The sequence below is a fragment of the Paralichthys olivaceus genome, chromosome 4 (assembly GCF_024713975.1).
Source record: "Paralichthys olivaceus isolate ysfri-2021 chromosome 4, ASM2471397v2, whole genome shotgun sequence".
NCBI classification, from domain to species: Eukaryota; Metazoa; Chordata; class Actinopteri; order Pleuronectiformes; family Paralichthyidae; genus Paralichthys; species Paralichthys olivaceus.
In genome coordinates, this window is record NC_091096.1 from 10,864,548 (window position 1) to 10,883,342 (window position 18,795).

Below are 18,795 nucleotides of genomic sequence, written 5' to 3' on the forward strand. Positions count from 1 at the left end.
ATAATTTGTGAGGACCAGTCAAAATGTCCTCACAATGATGGAATCGAATCAAAATCGTTTGGTGTACACTGACATAAACCAACAATCCATGTAGCTGTCCCACCTGTTCTGTCACTCAAAAGAAAAGTACCATATTTGCTCAAATACATTTTGTAATAATTTACATCCATATTTTGGACATGCCAAGTCTTAGATCAGTGCATGAAGTATGATTAATGTGCAGTTGTTTACGTTGTATATTCACTTTAGGGGAGTATTGCCCAGTTTCATTGTCTTCCCTGTAAAATGTAAATGATTGTTGATTCACACGTCTCCTTCCACCTTGCAAAGTGATATTTGGATCATTTATCTGAGAGAGGGATGGCTTCTAAAAACTGTGCATGAGCAAACGTAATCACATTACCTTTACTAAAGGAAGAAAAGGAGCTTCTATATTCTTGTGTGTTTGTCAGTGGACACCTGAAGGTATCTGAAGCAGGCTATTGATTTGCACAAGGGCTGGGAAAGAGATTTATACTTTGATTTCCTGTGGTAAACACAGTGTGTTTGGATAAGGATGTAAACCAAAGTCCAGTCTGTTGACTCCATTCGTCATATATTTTCTCTGTTCAATAATTCAATAAAGTGTTTGAGACAGCAGCTGCTGAGGGAGGAACTTCAAGGCAAGCGTGTCTCAGTTAATGTATTTCTGTCAGCGGGACGGTGGGACCGAGGGATGGAGAAGGACGAGCGGAAAGAGGTGAGTGATCTATGTTGTTTTCGACACTGCTCTTTTTCTCATCCCCTCTGTCTGTTACCTCCCCCTTCTCCTCCCTTCTTCTTCCACAAAGCCATGACAATGTCTCTCTTTTCTTTTAAAGACATCTGAATATTTCTCTTCAGAGAACATGCTGTATGCATCATCCCATCCGACGGGAACACTAACAGTGATGGCAGGCCATAAATTGTAATAAAGTGCCATTCTCCAATTATGCTCTGTTTGTCTCTCATAACTGCTGGTTTCATTGATTGCGGCAAACTATTAGAGTTCTTGTTGACATACATCAAACAAGTTTTCCAAAATCGGTTTCATCTCTGCTCCCTTTCTGTTGTTTGGCAATTTCAAAGTTTGTACCCACAGGGTTCTGAACAAACATGAACGCTAAGAAGTTCAAAACTTTCTAATGAGTCCACTGCCTAGTTAACTTGAGAAAACAAAATGTTGATGGCAAAATTTTAGTAGAAAACGTGTCGTCCAGAGCCACAGGTGCTATAAAATGTGTCTCTTTCTTGAATTCACAGCTTTTGTTGTGTGCGTGCCACACAGAGCCTCAGCCAATTGTTTCTAGAGGGATTATACAGACATGACAGCCCATCACAGCTGTTTATTACATTACCTCACATTTTGATCTTTCTAATCTCTCATAGGAGAAAGACAGAGAATGAGAGAGACTGAGGGAGAGAGAGGTATCCAAGATTAATGTACTGACAACAGAGCAAACCTTAGATTCTCCCGTCCTCATGAATATGGATGAACAAACCCACCAGGAGAGTATACACAGCTAGCTTTAATGCTTTAATGCGCATTACAGCAATAATAAGAGAGAAGCTACTTAGATCACTTAATTCTCCAGAGTCTCATCATAAATAACAGCTTACATGTAGCTTACTTAGATAAATAGGCGGATGGATGTGAGGAATGGAGCGCCTGCATTCACTCAAGCTTAGGGAGATTTTTCCAATCCACATGAACTCCAACTGCTTACAAATCTCTGTAGAGTGTGTGTGAGTGTGTCTGTGTGTGTGTGTGTGTGTGTGTGTGTGTGTGTGTGTGTGTTTGTGTGTGTGTGTGTGTGTGTGCCATGTGCATGCACATTTTCATTTGTGTGTGCAGGGAAAAATAAAGTTAAGAAAAAAAGCTGGGGCAATCGCATCTCCAGAAAATGTCATTGACTCCCATTACACCCACAAAGTCCTCAGTGCCATTACACCACAGGGCAAATTAGTCACTATGAAGATGAATAGATCTGCAAAAACACAATAACTTACCATTCGGCATCCAGAATGGCCCATGAATTATTAACAGAGCTACTCATCAGAGACACGAGAGAGGATGCAGATGCCTGAATTTCTATTTCACAAAAAAAAAGTCATGGAGAGCTGATAAATAGCCTTGCGGTGCATTTTTACTAACACACATGACCAACTGAGAACGTGGGCACATGCCAAGACACACAAGCACATAGTTCATCACCATCACACAATGCATATCACTCATCAAGTGCACACACACACACCACACACACTGGCCACATCCTATTTATCCAACTGCATGTGGAGCCATACATTATCTGTGGCTTGACACTATGCCATTAGTTACCGTCGCTCATCCAGCCATCAGACGCCAACTTCCTGTGGGATATCATCTACTTTATCTAGGATGGACAAAAAGTGATGGCCACTAAAACTTTTCTGCACACACACATGAAAGCATAGTGAACATAACATGTGCATGCAACAAATGGTCAATCACTCAGGTGGGTAGACAAATTAGATAATAAGGAGACTAACTGCAATATATGATGGTATTAGTGTAAATATATGGTATACAGCTTTTAAAGTACTATTTTTTGGGAGAAAATACCTGTATTGGTATAATCAAGGAGTATACTTATAAAACATATTGCTGATTACAGCCCTGGTTATCACAGGATCAAGTAAAAATAGAGAAAAGTATTATTTTTACTAAAGTAATGCTTAAATTAATAAAAATATACATTATTACCACACATTTTACATACAGACATGGAAAGGTATATAGGAGAGTGTGTTGCTTTCTGCACACTGTGAGGAAGGGAGAGGATTTACTGGTCTTAGCCATGTGCCGTACAGAGCATATCGGGTTTATGTGAGCTAGGTTTGCAGGAGTTTGACCATTCGGCTGCCGTCCTCGGCCTCGTCTGGCAGTGAGGGATGCGTCTGTAACGAGGTGGCGACAGACAAACTACGTAATGGGAACCCAAACTGTGAGAGAAGCCATTAATCTTGGTGAGGCAGAGATGACCGGTGGACCTGCTCTGCTCACTGTAACAGGAACAGTAACATTAAGATTTCATGGCTCCCTGACTTCTTCCAGGCGTGTCCTGTATTCTGGCTTGTTGAGCAGAACTCTACCTGATTTCCCCCAGGATCCAGGCCGGGGATCATCTCTGCTTTTGTACGCATGAAGCCTCTAAAATAGGACAATTGATCTAGGTCAGGTCACAGGACCATTAAACAATTCTCTGTGATAAAATAAATATAGCAACTGTGGCAGCAAAAGTATATTTGGGGCACAAGATGGCAGAGGTTGTTCATATGTGGATGCTCCGGTTTCCTCTCGCATCAAGTAGACTGAAGAAGACTTTGAATTGTTGAATGAATTTATGTCAGTGTCATTTTTCAAAACAATAAGAGAAATAACAAAAAATCTATCTATCTATCTATCAAAAATAAACATTCAATTTAATTCAATCCAACTTTATTTGTGCAGTAGTTAATTACAACAAACATGATCTCAAGGCACTTTGCATTATAAGGTAGAGACATTAGAATATTAAAGAGAAACCATAAGTTCCCACAATAAGCAAGTACATGGAGATTATAAAAACTATTTTAAAATAATAAATTAAACACATTTTAACATGGCCTACTTTGTATAGGAGGGAAAGATAACTTTAAAACAGGGTTAAATATTGAAGAAACTATATTCTAATGTTAACTTATTAAATGTGACACTATTGTCACGTGACATTTTTATGATAATATATTTTTTTTTATTGCAAATACTTCACAAATCTGGGGAACTCCTTTAATTGTTCGGCTAAACTTTACCAGCCGGATCCTAATTTTTCAGATTATTCGAACAAAACATGAGCATGGAATTTATTTTTGCTGCCACCTTTACGCAGCGCACCTGGCTCCCCCCTACTCCACCTGGCTCCACCCTACTACACCTGATTCCACCTGCTGCTCCTGGCTCCTCCCTTCTCCTCCTGGCCCCTACCTTGTTGAACCTGTCAGAGTCTACGCACCTTTCTCACCTCGCTGCCGACGCACCACGTGGTCTGCAAACACTGCAGCTATTTCCTGAGCGGAGGAGGATGAGGATGAGGAGGAGGAGGAGGATGAGGAGGATGAGGATGAGGAGGATGATGAGGATGTTTGTGATCCATTCCATCCATCTGCTGCCGCTGCCGACGCCAGGATCCCGCTCACGTCACAATCAGCTGTGACTACAGACGTCACGAAGTTTTCCAGAGCAGCTGTCAGCGCGTGGAAACGTCTCCCACAGGCCGACACGTCACGCTGAGGATCACCGCTTCCCTGCGACAAGTTAAGTACACGCTGCTTGTTCTAACTGGCTGTGCTGAGTGGATGTGATGTTCAGGGTTCGATGCTGCTGGATGTTTAAAGGCCTCACTGTGAATCTGCTTGTTCTCCTGCATGAGGCTTTCTGTTATGATTCATCCTGCTATGATTCATCAGCTGTACTAACTTGAGTGGCTTTTTAATTATGATGCGTGTGTTGTTTGACTTGCTGCATAGAGATTCTCATGCTGCTGGTTGACTGGTGATGAAACACTCATGTCTGACTATAATTAGTTGCTTGGTTTCTTGCAGTTGCTTGTTTGCTTTGAGGCTCGTCCTTACTTTCTCTGTTTAATATGTTGTGGGCTAAATCATATTCACATTTTCTGCACATGCTTTTTAGTCAGACAGTTTTTTCACACTATAGTTTTCATTCATTCATTTATTCATTCGTCATTCATTCAGTCTGTTTATATCAGTCCACACTTTTCCAAATTTCTACAAGTTTGATACAGATCACTAAAGTAACCGAGCGTAACAGAACATAAAGCAAAACACACCCATATAGTGTGTCTATGTGTATATACATATGTGTGTGTGTTTGTATTATACTTATACCCTTTATACACAGAATTAATTTAACTGACAACCCTATTAGTTTTGAAGCTTAGGTCAGTCGGTCAAAAACAGAAACAAAATATACACCGTTTTTTGTGTTTCTTTTTGAACCTTTACATTCATCACATTTATATATGAGCTGCTAAGCTGTGCTTTACACTGCTGCTACACAGACTTTATCAAGCTTATGTTTACATCCATGTTCCAAGAGCTCCGTGCTTATCTGGCTGTATAGCTTTGTGTAAGAGGTGATTGTTTGCCAGATGCCTTCATGTGGTTCTCGTAAGTTTATATGAGCTGGGCTGTGCTGTCTGTCAATACTTCAAAATGAAATGAATGTTTTTGTCTTGCACCTGAGACATTCAAGGCCTTTTGGGAGCAGCGTTGTGATTGTACATTTCTTGAGATAATAGTTCATCAGTCACAAACATTCATGCCCGCCCTTCTTCTGTGACTTCCAAGGGCAACAACAAACCACTTGGCTTAGGAAGTTTTGCAGAAGTTTTCGAGTCTCATGAGGTAAACATTCATATAGATCACCATGGAGCATTTCTGGGCCAACCCACAAGACCTTCAGTACCAAAAATAGCACCTAATGTCTAATGCAGCAAACAAAACAGAGCAAAACAATAGCCCACGGCACCACACCTCTGCTAGCAGGGTGACAGGGCAAAGGTTCTGGTGATTGATGATGAGAGGAGGAGTATCCCCCCTCCGCCATGATAAGAGGCTAGAAGAGTTAGGCGAGGTGAATACAAGGATTAAATGAAGGAGCAGCAGCTTAGACGCCTTCTGAGATAGACAATGTTTTATTTACGCGTTGGATACGATTCATAAAGGAAATCTCCTCTGCTATGGTAGGAGTGAGGAATGAAAGCATACGTTAGCATATGTAAATCTAACTCTCGGGTGTTCTGTGTAGCATTCTACATATGAAGTTGAAGTAACAGTTATACTGTAAATGTTATTTGGTCTTTTGTTTTCATGTTCTCATTTTAATTTGAAGAGATTGCAAAACCGTAAATTTATATCTCTAAAAAGTTCTTACGTGTCTAGTATGGACACAGGCATCATATTGTCCAACTTTTCAATGAGACTTTGGCAAATATAATTCAATCAATGATGGTTTGAGGACAAGACATCTTGAAAATGATTGAAAGTGACAGCACTTAATATGGAAATGGTTAATATGTAAAAAATGATTGACCCTGTGTATGAGGTGGGCTACACCCTGGACAGGGAGCCAGTGCCTCAGGACTACATCAAATGGCTCTCAGAAGAGCGCTTACCTCCGCCAATTATTCCTACACACCATCATCAGGTTCTTTAAATAGAAATGTATAAAACAACTATTCCTGGATCTGATCCTAAAATTAATATATTTTTCCCAGGCCTCATAAGTAATTCTGCAAACAAACAGACACGGATGAAAACCCCCCGGGCAGAGGCAACAATTTAAAGTGGAAAGTTAACCTCATCAGCATGACTGTGGGAGGAAATCGTTATAGCCAGAGGAAGCCGAGGAGAACAGGCTCCACTCAAACCTGCCCAAAACCTTTCCTACTGTGAGGTGATGGTGCTAATCACTGCACCAATCTGCCGCCACAACCTCCTTAAAATGTTTCATAGGCAAACATCTTACTCTAAAAATTCTATGTCATTCAAAAACAAAAGAACACATAGCAAACGTGCCAGTTTTCAAGGTTTTCTTCTGTTGGAAAATGATGACATCTGTATATGCCCTCAGATTTTAATGAGTATGCATGTGTGCATAAACCCATGCCAATAGGATTAATGCAGAGTCTAAGTGTGTGTGAGAAATAGAGACTGACTAAGCAGCAGTGTTACAGGCTGATTTATATCTTCCCTTACTTCATGTTTCCTGTTTCAGCAGTGGGGGTTTTTGCACTTCTTCCAGTATTTCTGTGATAATTATCATAGACTTTGCATATTTCTTTCCATTGTATAATAGCCTTGTCACTAAGCGCGGCCATTTCACTCTGCTTCTTATTGCTGTTTTGTCAAATTAGATTAATTTCCCCCTTCAGCATTTACCACTAATTATAAACACCAGAACAGATGGGATGTAATTCTTTTACCGACATTCTGCAGCTTGGCCAAAGTGTTTTGGCCACATCTTGTTCCGTGGTTGATCTTCACAGCTCCAGAGTCCATGGGCGAGATAGAATTTTGATTACTGGCCCGGTCTGATAGTGATCAACTTTTTATTTTTTTCCTTCCCAGGTAGCAGAATGATAGTACACAGTTCTGAGATGCGGTGTGTTTTCTTTCATTTCAGGAAAGAGAAAACATGGTATCATTGTATTGTAACACTGAACCAGAACGAGAAAGCTGCGAGTGCAGTTTTCCTTTTCCAAAGCAATCTCTGAAGAAAAACAGCGCTATGTTCTCCACTGTGATTTGACTCTATAAACAAGCTTGTCAGTTTTTTCACAAAAAAACATATGTTCATCCCAAACAGAGATTGCCATTTGATTTTTCTCACTCATAAAACTCAAATGTTGACGTTCTCTTATTTCTTTTAGATTTGTATAAAATACTTTCCTCTGCCTTGTTACCGTCTCCTTCTGTACATGGGCCACGTGTTTTTTTCCATGGTAAAATGTGCGGCCACATACAGAGTCTCAGAGTTTCGTCAGTCATGGCACAAAATCATATAGTTGTGCAGCAGCATTCAGCTTTTTGACAGATGGCATGTCCTCACTTCTAAACTGGCTGATATTGGCTGGTGGCTGTGACTGGACAGTCATCGTAAACTCGCCATATGTTGCAATGAGGTGCACAGATTGAGCGAGCAGGCAAGTGTATTTAAGGGCACGGAGTGGCAAGATGAAACGTTCATAGAGGGGTTGAGCATATGTTCATATCATATCATCTTCACTCTATTCCAGTTATCAACATGAGCTGAATAAACTGCCACAGAATAAAAAACGTTTTAGCCAAAGGAATAAACTCTGCGCAAGAGGAAGTGTATTTAGTTATTCCAAAGAAAATTTAAATTTACAATATCAAGACATATTTGCATCATCTGATAATAAAATGCTGCTTATAATGGGTATTTTCTAAATCTGAAGGCTTTAATTTGACCATTTCTCATAAGGGCAGCAAGTGACCAGGACAGGATCTTCTCTCCAGACCTGCAAATGGTTCCTTTCCTCACTGTGAATTAATTTTTCTTTGTGGTTTGACAGGTGAAGCAGGAGAAGAGTGCAAGCTATAGAGAGAAAGGGGGAGTAGAGAGGGAGAAAAGTGGGAAATGGCTTGAGGTGTCAAGCTCCTTGAAATTGGTTACCTTTCCTCTTGGAAATGGTGTGTCTGTGCCTGTCTGTCTGTGTGTCTGTGTGTCTGCGCCACTCATTTGCTTGAGCTTTTGTGTGTGTGTGTGCATGTGACTGGCTAAGAGCAGTAGTGCAGTGTTGAATCTCTGGCAGCCCTTGAGTGACTACAGACTCTCACCCATCTAACCACAGGAATAACACTTTAAAGGAGATAGGCGAACAAGATTCAAATGTGAGATGGAGGGAGAATAGCCTTACTGATAGCGCTCTGTATAAAACTTGCAGCTTGTACCCTGGGGACAAAGCTCGTCTTGCAGTGACAAGTGCTTGTGGTGAGTTAAATTGACATTTTTAGTTTGGTGGTTTGACGTGGGAACAAAGTGCCAGGGCAAGGGTGGATCAGTGCCTCCCACCAGGCCAGATGGACAGTTGTTAAAATGGGAGATAGAAAAAAAAGAAGGGAGTGGTTGTTCTGTCTGGTACAAGACCTCTGTGTGCTAAAAAGTGCTATAAATCAGCTGAAACTCCTGCAGTGGACTAACACTATTAGTGTTTTATGCGAACAGAACACAGTTTTGCCCAGACAGCCGGTCGGGAACAATAAATGTCATTCAGTCACTCTCCCTGAGCTGAAACGCCACTCAGAAGAATGAGTGCTCTAGGTGCAACTCTGAGTGCAGATCACTCAGATTCACTTTGACCAGTGATCTGTAATTTTTGTTGCCGCCGTTGGACAAGTGTACCACTAAATTGTTGCAAATGGCAAATCCCAATTTGTGTCACAAGAAGTTTTAAATTAGATTGACGATGTGAATGTTATTTGTCATGTACATTGTCAGGAAGCTAGGTGTAGCTTAAACTTAACTTTAACTATTCTTTATTATACAATTGCAGTGACATTAAAGGCTTCAGCTAGCTTTTGTTTATTATTAATAATCTGCTGATCATTTTGTGGATTAATTGAATGGGTGCTTCATGTATAAATAGCAAAAACTGACATCTCAATTTTACAGATTAAGATTACAGATTGCTTGCTTTGTCAACACAAAAGTTTAAAAAGCAAAGATATTCCATTAACTTTAAATTGGGAATTATTTTGGATTTTTGCCTTAAAATTGTAATAAAAAAATTAATCATGAATCATCCAACTTGATTCATTTTTGGCAAATCAAGAAATCTGGTCAGAGGCTTTTAAAGGAAAAGTAGGGAAACTATTCTAAAACAAAAATCTTAATTTGCTCTGTTAGTTTTAAAAAGTCATGACTGGACAAGTTTTGAAATTGTTTTAGACAAACAAAAGTCAAACAGGCAAATAACAAAATCTTTGTACACATTTAAATGCATGTTGTGTTCCTAACACAATGCCTTCGATTTGGTTGATAGCCAAAAGTTAATAAATCATACTGGTATATCTAACTAAGTCGTCATCAAAATCAGCCTGAGCTCCAAGAACAAATCTTATGAAAATCTCGCCCCTCCAGTTTAGAAACCCCAGCAGCAAACATTTCTTCAATTGACCCAGACAGGGCCCTGCAGGTTCCTGGCCACGTGCCACACATCACTGCTTCTCTATCACCGAACAGACCGCTGCTGGGAGGTAGCTGTTGTTCACCCACTCTGGCAACCAATTAAAAAACAGCTGGAGTTTTGCAGAGCCATTGAAGATAAGGGCCATTCTCCAGGATGCGGCATTCGCATAACTGCTCTACATTATCCTCAAGGGATAATCAACCGGCAACTGCAATACCAAATCACAGTGGAAGGAAGAGCTCCTCTCAAACCGGTCAATGCTTTTAAAGATCAAGTGCTAGAGCTCGCTTTTATATTGACTTCATATATTTGATTAATAGGCATAATGGCCCTGTACACACCTGGTATTAACATGTGGTTTTTGTGATCCGATCTCAAGCGGACAGTTCTGAGTCTGCGTTCACACCTAAATAAACGTGGACCCACATTCGTCTCGTGATCGGATCTCACTTCCTCGCTCTATATGCAAAAGAAAACGTACGTCATTTCTGTTCACAAAGACCAAGTTATGTTGTTTTTACCCACTCTGAGCACGTGTGTCCGATGTCACTTTGTGTCTATGTTTCAGTGTGTGTCCGCAAAAGCGAGCGAGCGAGAGGTAGAGAGAGGAGCTAACTGAACTTTATGCAGCTACCCTGTGAAGAAAAGATTTTTAACAATTTGAGGAAGATATCGACCATTATGTGGTGATCAGCGTTGACATTGTGGCAGTGGTTACAAACAAATCTACGATAAGAGAAAATATACATTTTATTCGTAGTGAAACTACAGCGGTTAAGTGGACAGCAGCTGAGTAGGAGGTCCTTCATATGTGGCCCAGGACACATTTGCGGTTACATGGTTAAAAGACTGTGGACACATGTGGCTCAGACCACCTCTGAAAGTGGTCTGGCGTTACTGGATCTCTGTCCGATCTGGATGCGTTCACACCTGTACTTAGAGCTTTCCGCTAGGCCAATGCTGCATTGTATTAGCACACCATTATAATATGTTATGTAAGATCAAAGTAATATACAGAACAGATCAGTCTGACCCACCAACTGTAGTGGTTTCTCTCTGAACCAAGTGTTCTCCAGCACCTGCACGCCATTCAAATGTATAGTATATTTTTTCTGTGAGGACCCAACTTGAACAAGCTCCCAATCCATTTTGGGCCTTGACTAATGGGTAAAGAGACCCTGATAGACAAGCCATGAGGGAAAGTCTTTAAAGAACTGGCAGCTGGCTCAGCAGTATGCACTGGTGACTTAATTAGACACATTAATGATGATTGCGTCTCTCATGGGTCTGTGGTGTTTGCATTACATCTGTACGGCTTTGTGTGCACAGCCACCTCATAGGTCTCATAACAAGACAGAGGAAACAGAGCAGTTTAAATGTTTTATGTCTGCTGCTGTAATGGCATGCTTCAGTTAAGCTTAGTTAGGTTTAGATCCATCCATACAGTTAGGGATTGCTGTTAAGATTCTGTTATTTCAATTAGAAGAGATTTCTGGAGAAAATGAGTAAATTTATTGTGAGCAGAGGAACAGACTTTGGCTCTTAGTCCCGAACAGGAAGTGGAATGCCATTGAAGCAGTGACATCTGATATAGGGCTTTGATTGGATGGTTGGACGACCGGGTGTCCTAAGTTGAGGTGGTGTACATAGGGGCTGGGCTGGGTCACTCTGTGACCAGAATTTAACTGACAGCTGAATGACTTGAGTCAGAGAGAACATTTTAAAATTTGACAGCTTACAGGTGATTGGCTCAAGGCAAGGAGCCGAGGGATAGCGGGAACTGTGCACGGTACTTACGAGGAACGGGCAAGAGAAAGTCTTCCTGACTGAACTTTCACTTGGCATCATTTTAGGAGAACGATGTATAGTCTGTCATTCTTTTTTTAAGGTGTCATCTTTCATGCTCTTTCCCACAGCACTTTCCCCTCATTTTTGCCAAATTTAACCTTAACAGAAACAAACTTTACATAAATCATGAATCTATTTTGACACTTTGCATTTGTTTCCATGTTTCTGTTCCAAACTCCGGCTTAAGACTCAGGGGGACTGAGTTTTTGAAATAAGAGCTCGGAGGCTCTGGAACACCCTGCCCGAGGAAATACAGCAGACTGAGACGGTAGCTTCCTTTAAATCATAGCTTTAAACGCACCTTTACCGTTCCACATTCCATGATTATATCTAATTCTAGTTTTTATTATTATCATGGGGGTTAATGCTTTAGATTCTGTCTGTGTTTTTCTACTCTTGTTCTTTTGTGACTTATTTGTTTTGTTATTTTATAAAAGGATATATTTATGTATTTTTATCTTTGCTGCTTTAAAGATATTATATTAGTCAAATGAATGTATTTTCCAGCTTATTTAATAGGATTTTAGATGCTCGAGTGAATCTGAATAAAGGTGCCTTGAGTTCATGGCCAGGAAAATGTTTGGGTCAGGCTCTTCTGTCTCATATGGCTGGACATTACCTATAGGACAAACCTGTAGCATTCGGTTTCTCAGGGTACATAAGAAACAGGTGTATGCTTTATGAAGTTGTTCAGTGACTTTATCTCCTTTTTGGATGTCCTTCCTCCTGCCAGAGACAGATTGGAATCGTTTCAGGTCAGGCCGCCAGGAGTTCACAGCGCAGATAGGTCCGCAGCTCAGACAGAATCTCTGATCCCTGATAACATCTCTCCACTCTCTGCTCTGGCTCTCCCTTCATCTTACCCTTTCTGCCTCCCTTCTCTTTTCCTTCTCCTCTGGCGTCACCCAAGCCTTTTAGCAGCCTAACATTTCTGATAAATAAGGATTTCTGGGGTGCTCGGGTGGCGAGGGGGCAGAAACAGTCACCAGCGACCACAAAGAGATGGGTTCAAGCTCAGGTAGTGGTACCACCAGGGTGGTTGTGCATTCCAGCAAAACTGTAATTAGCAGTGTTTGTAGGTGGGAAGCCAGTTATGGATTACAACCTTGTTGCATGAGTATTGACTTGAGTGGTTGTTCAGAGTGGCTTAAACAGAAATATGAACTGTATGCCTTAATTCTGAAGGTGGAATTTAGTGTGTGTTTGTATGAAATTGTGAATGAAAGTATGTTGTTGTGTGTGTGTGTGTACCATGATGACATGAAAGCCCCCCAAAAGTGAAGCTGATTGGTCGAGACCTTGACGTTAAAACTGCAAAGTCTACTCTGTGTGCCTGTGAAGACACACCATGGCTTAAAGTGAGAGTTCAGGCATTTTGGTGTGTGTGTGTGTGTGTGTGTGTTGGTGTGTGTGTGTGTGTGTGTGTGTGTGTGTGTGTGTGCGAGTTTATATATGTGTGCGTGCAGCAGTCTAATAGTGTCTCTCTCTCTCTAATCCTGGGTTTATCTGCTGGTCACTGAGGTAGGAACAGCACCAAGACGTCAGTCATCTGGCTGGCCAACCAAAACCTCTTTATTTCCATTGTCACTGGAACCCATTTGGAGGGGTAGAGATTTATTTGGGCTCTCTTATCTCTGCAGTCCAGTCAGGAATCACATAGCTGAACTCGTGTATCTTTTCCACCCTCTGGATAGAGTGAGGGTGAAAGAGCCCTAAAGGCTAAAAGTCCTTCATGAATATGTTCCACGAATCTGCAGCATATGTCCGATAACACAAAAAAGGAACCACTGCACTCCAAACTTAACTGCTTACCATAAATAACACATTTCTGTCTGTGAAAACATGCTGCAATCTTACTTCTGTAAAAATATATTTATTCCAGCATAGCGGTTGAAGGTTGGAGTGGCTGTAATGGAAACTGCTATGCAGAGATAGTCCCTATGTCTTTGGCTCCTGCCTGGTTGGGCTCTGATAATCCTCAGAAAGAATTAACTTGTTTAGCTTTGATTCAGTTAATGACATTAGGCCTTTCTCCCACGGATGCTCATTGCTCAAATCGGTTGTGAGCGAGGGACTACGGAGAAGTAAAGTCTCGATCATGTGCATGTCATTTTTGTGATATCATGTGATTTTCAGAACCTGTTCCCTTCACATTTAAATATGCACATTTTCCTAAAGTTGTTACCGTAGCCCTGAAGTGCAAGTCACAAAACACAACAGCAAATAAGACAAAGAAAACATCAAATCACTAAACCTACCTACCTTTTCCATTGGAAGTTAATGTTGTGTTTTGTAAGTTGCTATTGGGATTTGTTGTTGTGTTTTGTTATTTGCACTTCAGGGCCTCTGTAGCTTTAAGACAGCTGCACATAAAAACTGTAAAAATAATTATGCCTACATCTTGCCTGAAATTTGACTTAAGTACTGTTTTTTGCCGTACTCTCTAAAGCAACAGGAAGAAATGTTAGAAGGTGAAGTAAATTGAGAGAGAGAGAGAGAGACAGAGTGGGAACAGAGGGGTTGGGGGGGATAAAACACTCAAACGGCATGTTTTCATTTTAGCGGGGCAGCGAGAGTGGGTTTGCCACAAGCATGCATCAGGCCAGTTAAGAGGTTAGGCCTGGCAAGTCATTACTGTCAGAGCTAATGTAGAGAGATGAGGAGAGGGACCGGGGAGGTAAGCACTCACTAATGAATGAACACACTGCTAAGTTCAACAATTACACGCCCATGTAAATGTAAGGATAACACACCAACACAAGCACACGGCTGCTTGAACTCCAGAAACCTAAGTGAGCCCGAGAACAGAGGGGAGGTCTCCAGATACTTGAGACTCGGCCTGTTTTTGCAAGAGAGTGAGTGAAAGAACATACTTCTCTCATCCTTAAAATTCGGAAGTATACAGTGTCTTTCAAGGCAGAAAGAAGGCAATATTTTTTGGGGGGGAAATGGCTCCTAGCATAAATTTACGAAAAGTTGGGACAGTAATTTGAAAGAGTTCAGAGAGTTTTACCAAGTTGGAGGACAGAATAATAAACTCTAGGCCTGTTTAGCGCCTGCAGTCAATTCTATTAACAGGATGCTTCCCCTCTTATATTCAGTTTCCTGTTAAGTAAAGGCACAGTGCCGGGCTATAGAACGTGTACCGTCTCTCTCAGTGATAATTTATTTGAACGTAAGCAATGGCTTTGTTCATCTCCACAGTTTTTGCTTATTTTCTGTAAAAGGTTTACATTCATTTGTTGTCTTGACATGTGGCATCCATTATGCATTTTTCTCCACTCTCTCCTAAACACCAAGATTAAAGGTCTCATTATCAGGGACCAACCACACTTGGTTGATATACAGTCGTTACACCTAAATCCAGTGGGCCCTAACTTCAAATAAAACACCAGTGCTATAGAATCCACCGCCCAACAGTCACATGAGGTCATCGGTTACACAAGAGAACATTTTGGCCATTATAGCCTAACAAGCTCGCCATGTTTCTCTGTTTTACATCAGTGTAAATGTAAAATCTTTGAGCTTTGGACTGTTGGTCAGACAAAACCAGATATTCAAAGATGTCTGTGAAGTTCTCATGAACAGTTCTCTCCGTTTCCAACATTTAAAAGACTTAACTGGATAACATGATGCCTTCATCAGGAGCATTATTTCTTCAGGATGTCCGTCTGTCCCGTTCTTCACTATATCTCAGAAGCACCTTCAGGGAATCCTTTCAAATTTGGTGCAAACTTTCACTTATTGGACTTATGGATGAAATTATTGGAATTTGGTCGTCAAGGTCACTATGTCCTTACAAACACATTTTCAGTCTCAGCTATGGTAGAGATGTTCAATTGGACACACAGATTGAGTGATTTCAATTTGGTTCTCAAAGTTGAGGTCTCTGTGACTTTATATAAAAATGTTTTTTGTCTTGTGAAACCCATTATCCTAACCGGGAGAGAATCCATTCAAACTTGGCACGTGTTCTCTTACACACACAGATTAACCAATTAGACTTGGGTGGTTGAAGTTCAAACTCATGGTGGCCTCACAAAACATGTTTTTGTCCTGTTTTTGAACATGATTTCTCAAATCTGCCTGTGGGTAATTTCTTCAGATCTATAACAGTTGTCACTTGGACTACAAGATTAACTGCTTAGATTCAGTGGTGAAAAGTCAAAGGTCACAGTGACCTCATGAGTGTGGGGTAAAAAAAATCTGCTGAGGCATACAACTGCAGGGCGATTCAAAACTCATTTTATTTGATACTGAAAAATTCTGATGGCCATATGGTATACTATACATTTATACATAATTATGTAAAGTAAACGTGCATGTGTATACTGTCAGATACACACACACACAGCACACAGTGCCTACAGTATGTGTGGTGCCTCTCTTAACACCTCTGTTGGCTTCCCTCCAGCTCACTAAGCTGCTGCAGGATAAGCTTATGAAAATGACAACACAATTATACTTTATGGAATCGAACAAGTCTGAAAGCCAGACTTAAAGAATCCATTCAACTATTTTAGTGTAGTGAGCTGACACACACACACACACACACACAAACAAACAAAAATTGAAAAAGAATTAAACAGAGCAGTGTTTCACTCTACAAACCAAACATCACTCGACCACATATATCCAACTTTACAAGACAAGGATGTCATGTAGGATTTGGGATGTGAGCTGCCTCTGTTCAAACAAACACAATAAGCCTAAGTGCTCTAATCAGTCCCAGCAGTCGAACGCATGCTTGCTCAACCTCAGCGGAGACTCAACTGTACTTATTCGTTTCATTTGCTGTAGGGCAGGACTCGAGCAAGGCACCGTGGACCACCAACACTGACACCCACTCTCTTGGCAGTCTCAGCTGTCCACCAATCAAGGGTGTTTACCGCCGCCTGCCTCATGATGTCATTCCCACTCCTGGTGCCAAACTAATAACCACCATAGACCCTGGTATGTGCATTTGTGTCTGTGTGGATGTGTGTGAAGAATTCCACATGTCAGAGTAAACTGTTGTTCCTAATGAGTTGGAATGAGGGATAATAAAGTGTGTGGTCTATGCAGCGAAAGGTCAGAGCCATAAACGACTCTGATGGTTTCATTTTTTCCCCCCTTTCATCCTTTGTTTTTTTCATCTTCTTTAAACTCTGCAGTCACTTTTCAAAGCTTAGAAAATAATCAGGTTGCTGGAGGAATGCAGGGAGGCGTGGAGGATCTGCCCATAAAGTCTGCGGAGAACGAAGGATTGACAGTGAGCAGGCAGACGGAGATAAAAATAAAACAAAGGAGCAGTGTCACTAAACTTTTTTTTTTTTTTCTCATTACTTTAGTATCTCATCTTTCAAAGGAGAGGTTGCTGATGAGATATCTACTGGGACATATTCTTTTTTTGTTTCTGCTTGAACAGATAAGCCTTCCTTAAATATGACATGTTAATCAAATTCCAACAGTACAAAAGTAAAGTACGGCATAAAGATGAGGTTTATTTTGCTGCTTGAGTTCATAGAGAGTCTCTGAAACAGACATCTGGTAGAAATCTCTTGTATTCAGCATCATATGTTTTTTAAAACTTACTCATATTACTTTTCATGTTGCATCTGATTCTCCTGCATATACTGTATATTTACAACTAGAGATGTTCCAATACTATTTTCCCCTCCTGATTCGTTTCTCTGTGTATTGGCGGATACTGAGTACTGATCCAAAACCAGTGAATAACAACTTAAAACATAAGCTGTATGCCTCGACCCTTGTATACCCCATACAGAAATTAATTGTGTAGAACTTATTTTATTATATAGTTTGTCATTTAGTTAATGTTCCTTAAACTAAATGCATATGGAACATTTCGCTGTTTTCCTTTTGGGACTTTCTTGTGTGAAATTGCTGACATTTTAGTTAGCTCTCAGTTTTTGGCCATATCAGAATCTCTATTGATGCTGGTATCAAAACACACCCTTCTGTTTTTCAATAGCACTGTATTTATCTAGTACATCTTCTATATAAATATACCTTTACATTCTTAAGAGTACAATTTGACTGTAATTTTTCCCAATTGCTGTGTCATTAGTTGCATAAGCACTGTTATTCAGTGACGCTAATTATACTTTAGCTCTGTTACAAAGTAGAGCTGAATAGGTTAATTGTGGAGCAAGGTAGTGCAGGGTCTGATGTAATGTGGAGGATAATGAAACAGAGAAAATGCAATGGTGAGGAAATGGTTTTAAAAAAAAAAAAAAACTCCCACTAGAGGGACTCACATTTTGAATGGGAAGCTCAACTTGCCAAAAAAATTAACAAAGAGGAAGATCAATCAGTATAAAATGAGGAATGCCCCTTTGCTTTTATTATGTCAATTTATATATTGACGATATGAATGCAAAAGCAACACAAGTGGGCGGCAATATGATGACAGATGGAGGATTGAATGAAAAAGGAAGAGTGCAAACTGTCGAACAGTAAAGATGCTACAGTCTATAGAAGGAGAGAGAGAGAAGTTAAATGACAATCAATAGGAGGGAATGGTCCAAATATAAATCATTTGTTCATATCTGGATGAAGCTCAGAGAGGGAGGAAGGAGAGCAGGAGAGATAGTCTATTTGGTGCTTCATCCATCATCTGTTTGGATTGGTTGCCAGCTTGATGCTGGGAACATTCGCTGATTAATATTCAGCACAGGGTGGAGGGCGCTGAGTGATGTTGGATGAATTAGCCAGCTTTCCTCTGAGATTCTCAGATTTACTGCTCCCTCCAAACAGCCAGAACGACTCTGGTGGAAGAGTTTTTAAGAACCAAAAATTGGGATTATTCTGCAGAGGATTAGACGGCGCGGCGCTGCAACATTTGCGCAGGCTTGCTGGCTAAACATGCGTGATAAGGTTAATGACTCATGCCTCGAGCGCTGTAGATGTGGGTTCTGAATTTGCACAGAAACCTGCAGAACCTGAGGCGTCAGCAGAGTGGTGGTAGGACTGACAGACGGGGTCAGCATTTCTGTCACATGTGCGTCACCGGCGGCTGCCAAGGGTGACCACTGCTCAGCAGAAATGTCACGCTGCACCCGAAAATGGCATGGCGCTCTTTTTTCATTTTCAACCTGCAATTTCTCTCCCAAACTTCTCTCACTCTCTGGGTTTCTTTGTGTTCGTTTCTCTGCACAGGGAAGTCCAT

At 40.8% G+C, this 18,795-nt stretch overlaps 1 long non-coding RNA gene across 1 annotated transcript; it reads left to right on the forward strand.

Annotated features, from left to right (window-relative positions):
* The first annotated feature begins 4,130 nt into the window (after nucleotides 1–4,130).
* On the forward strand, nucleotides 4,131–17,571 carry LOC109639316 (uncharacterized). Its single transcript, XR_002203385.2, has 3 exons — nucleotides 4,131–4,353; nucleotides 16,425–16,577; nucleotides 16,778–17,571. It is a non-coding gene; the product is annotated as an uncharacterized lncRNA (long non-coding RNA).
* Nucleotides 17,572–18,795: the final 1,224 nt, after the last annotated feature.